General features: G+C 50.4%; 1 pseudogene; it reads left to right on the top strand.

The window, feature by feature from the left end:
- Positions 1-3,050: 3,050 nt before the first annotated feature.
- On the top strand, positions 3,051-4,439 carry LOC129394707 (small ribosomal subunit protein uS4-like; annotated as a pseudogene).

The following is a 4,439-nucleotide window of genomic DNA, read 5'->3' as shown; positions in this document are numbered from 1 at the left end:
ATCCACCTGCCTTGGCCTCCCAAAGTGCTGGGATTACAGGCGTGAGCCATCGCGCCCAGCCTATTTAGTTTTTTTGAGATGAAGTCTTGCTCTGTCACCCAGGCTGGAGTGCAGTGGCGCCATCTCTGCCCACTGCAACCTCTTCCTCCCAGGTTCCAGCAATTCTCCTGCCTCAGCCTCCCAAGTAGATGGGACTACAGGCATTCACCACCACACCCAGCTAATTTTTGTATTTTTAGTAGAGACGGGCTTTCACCATGTTGACCAGGCTTGTTGGGGTGATCAGACCCAACACCAGGTCGTGGGGGCTACGAAGTCCGGCAGAATCAAAGGAATGAGACAAAACAAGTTAAGAGTACATAGGATGGGTCCAGGGGGCCAACACTGGTGTATGGAGGCTGTGAAGGCCCTGAGCTCTGGGAGCCCACACTATTTATTGGTAATCAAACAAAGAAGCAGGTGGTGAGGACGTGCGGACATGGGGGTAGAAAGGTAATGGTGCATCAAGCGTAGCTATGACAGTTTAGCGTATGCTCTGCTAGTTGAGATAAAGGAGAACAGGTTCTTTTCACTCAAGACACAACCAATTTATGATCTTGGGAGAGCAAGGAGCAAGGGGCCAGCGAGTCTGGACACATTCCAGAGGCTATGAGGGGTTTTATGCCCAGAGCCCTGGATTCTTTACAAGCCACAAGGGGTTTTATGCCCTGGGCTTAGATTGCAGTGTGGCAGGGCAGCCTTCCACCCTTAGGCACAGAGCTTGGTGTTCCATAGGCCACGAGGGGTTTGAGACCCTGAACCCAAGACATGTTCCAAGACTCTTTTACATTATGTCAGACAAGCAAGCCCTGCCTCAGCTCTTCTTCCAAGTCCTGACCTGAGGTGATCCACCCACTTCAGCCTCCCAAAATGCTAGGATTATAGGCGTGAGCCACCACACCTGGCCCTAACACTCTGTACTTCTAAAACTTTGTTACTGGCCAGGGACAGTGGCTCACGCCTGTAATCCCAGCACTTTGGGAGGCCGAGGCAGGCGGATCACTAGAGTTCAGCAGTTTGAGACCAGCCTGGTCAACATGGTGAAACACCATCTCTACTAAAAATTTAAAAGTTAGCCGGGAGTGGTGTCAGGCACCTGTAATCTCAGCTACTTGGGAGGCTGAGGCAGGAGAATTGCTTAAACCCAGGAGGTGGAGGATGCAGTGAGCCGAGATTGTGCCACTGCACTCCAGCCTGGGCGACAGAGCAAGACTGTCTCAAAAAAAAAAAAAAAAAAAAGGATGAAAAAGAGGTTTAATAGACTTACAGTTCCACATAGCTGGGGAGGCCTCACAATCATGGCAGAATGCAAAAGGCACGTCTTACATGGTGGCAGGCAAGAGAGAATGAGAGCCAAGCACAAGGGGAAACTCCTTATAAAACCATCTGATCTCATGAGACTTATTCACTACCAGAACAGTATGGGGGAAACTTCCCCCATGATTCAAGTATCTCCCACTGGGTTCCTCCCACGACATGGGGGAATTATGGGAGCTACAATTCAATATGAGATTTGGGCAGGGACACAGCCAAACCAGATCAGGGGCCAATCTGGGGTTGCATTCCCTCCTCCCGATAAATGGCATGGCTTTGATTGCAAGTGGCCATTCCATTTGTGGTTTCATGGGGAGTGCCTAGAATCCTCTGTTTTTCCTCTACTGTAGAGCAGGTAGACAATAATATCCATTAGTCATGCCAAGTCAGGTCACAGGACATGGCCAACTTAACAAACTCTTCAATAAATTACTGGATTCTCCAAAAACTGGCCAAACTTATCCTTACATAAAGCCAAATCAGACTCAGAAAGAGGCACACGTCCTCTATTTTATTGATTGATTGATACTTTTTGAGACAGTCTCTATCACCCAGCTGGAGTGCAGTAACATGATCTCAGCTCACTGCAACCTCTGCCTCCTGGGCTCAAGCAATTCTCCTGCCTCAGCCTCCCAAGTAGCTGGGACTAAAGGCATGACACCATACCCAGCTAATTTTTTGTATTTTTAGTAGAGACGGGGTTTTACTATGCTGTCCAGGCTGGTCTCAAACTCCTAACTTTGTGATCCACCCGCCTCGGCCTCCCAAACTGCTGGAATTACAGGTATGACCGCCACACCTGGCCGCAAAGAACTATTTTTAGGCTAAAATTTCTGGTTTTCCAGTTTGTAATGACCCAGGCAGTATTCCAACCAAAAACAAATTTCTGGCCAGGTGCAGTGGCTCACGCCTGTAATCCCAGCTACTCGGGAGACTGAGGCACAAGAATCATTTGGGCTTGGGAAGAGGAGGTTGCAGTGAGCCGAGATTGCACCACTGCACTCCAGCCTGGGCGACAGAGTGAAACTCGGTCTCAAACAGGCTGGGCACGGTGGCTCACACCTGTAATCCCAGCACTTTGGGAGGCCAAGGCGGGTAGATCACGAGGTCAGGAGTTCAAGACCAGCCTGGCCAATATGGTGAAACCCCATCTCTACTAAAAATATAAAAAATTAGCTGGGTGTGGTGGTGCAGGCCTGTAGTCCCAGCTACTTGGGAGACTGAGGCAGGAGAATCGCTTGAAATTGGGAGGCGGAAGTTTCAGTGAGCCATTGCGCCACTGCACTCCAGCCTGGGCGACAGAGTGAGACTCCGTACAACAAAAAAAACAAATTTGAGTCTGGCTACCAGTACAACCACGCAACCTGAATCCAGGGCACCAAATACCAAAAGACCTGGGGCCTCCAGATATCAGTCACCAAGGGTCCCCACACCAAATGCCGAAAACCCCGGAGCATCCTGAGGGTGGCCAACAGTGAACCCCAAAGGCACAACTAAGGCTACAGAACAATGTGACTCTGGCATCCCAGAGTCAGAACAAAGGGGTTCCTCTCCAAAATAAAGAATTCAAAACAAGGAAAGTGCCCTACCTGATACAGAATAGCAAAAATTGCTCAAATAGCCAGAACAAATGCTACCAGTCCAACAGTGAAATAAGCGTCATAAGCATGCATTTTGGCACTAAGAGCAGAAAAGTAAAATAGTCATTAGAAAGAGAAAAGGCCTGAGAGAGGTGACAAGGCAGGTTATAAAGGGTGTGGCTGGGCTGGGTGTGGTGGCTCACACCTGTAATCCCAGCACTTTGGGAGGCCGAGGCGGGCAGATCACGAGGTCAGGAGCTCGAGACCATCCTGGCTAACACGGTGAAACCCTATCTCTATTAAAAATACAAAAAATTAGCCGGGCATGATGGTGGGCGCCTGTAGTCCCAGCTACTTGGGAGGCTGAGACAGGAGAATCGCTTGAACCCGGGAGGCGGAGGTTGCAGTGAGCCGAGATCGCGCCGGTGCATTCCAGCCTGGGCGACAGAGCGAGACTCTGTCTCAAAAAAAAAAAAAAGAAAAAAGAAAAAAGAAAAAAAGGAAAAAAGAAAAGAAAAAGAAAGGAGCTCTTTCTCAGTGACCGGGTCCTGCGCTCAGGCGCAGACGGGGAAGCGGAGCCAACATGCCAGTGGCCCGGAGCTGGGTTTGTCGCAAAACTTATGTGACCCCGCGGAGACCCTTCGAGAAATCTGTCTCGACCAAGAGCTGAAGCTGATCGGCGAGTATGGGCTCCGGAACAAACGTGAGGTCTAGAGGGTCAAATTTACCTTGGCCAACATCCGCAAGGCCGCCCGGGACCTGCTGACGCTTGATGAGAAGGACCCACGGCATCTGTTCGAAGGCAACGTCCTGCTGCGGCGGCTGCTCCGCACTGGGGTGCTGGATGAGGGCAAGACGAAGCTGGATTACATCCTGGGCCTGAAGATAGAGGATTTCTTAGAGAGACGCCTGCAGACCCAGGTCTTCAAGCTGGGCTTGGCCAAGTCCATCCACCACGCTCGCGTGCTGATCCGCCAGCGCCGTATCAGGGTCCGCAATCAGGTGGTGAACGGGACGTCCCGTCCTTCACTGTCCGCCTGGATTCCCAGAAGCGCATCGACTTGTCTCTGCGCTCTCCCTATGGGGGTAGCCGCCCGGGCCGCGTGAAGAGGAAGAACGCCAAGAAGGGCCAGGGTGAGGGTGGGGCTGGAGATGATGAGGAGGAGGATTAAGTCCACCTGTCCCTCCTGGGCTGCTGGATTGTCTCGTTTTCCTGCCAAATAAACAAGATCAGCACTTTACAATTGGAAAAAAAAAAAAAAAAAAAAAAAAAAAAAGAAGGGAAAGTAAGAGTAGCAACCTCATAGGCAGAGTAGCTCTGAGGATCCTTGGTTGGTTATTTTAATGGTTAGTTCTTGAATATATGCTAAATAAAAGGTGAATTACGCATGGGTTTTCTAGATAAGGGGCAGGGAGTTCCCAGAACCTGGGCTTTCACCCCATCCAGACCACACAGGGTAACTTTTCAGCATGGCCATGGCATTTGTAAACTGTCATGGTGCTGGT

The sequence above is a fragment of the Pan paniscus genome, chromosome 20 (genome assembly GCF_029289425.2).
Source record: "Pan paniscus chromosome 20, NHGRI_mPanPan1-v2.0_pri, whole genome shotgun sequence".
Taxonomy (NCBI): domain Eukaryota; kingdom Metazoa; phylum Chordata; class Mammalia; order Primates; family Hominidae; genus Pan; species Pan paniscus.
The sequence above is the reverse complement of the archived record's forward strand: the minus strand, read 5'-3'. Positions and strand labels throughout refer to the sequence as shown.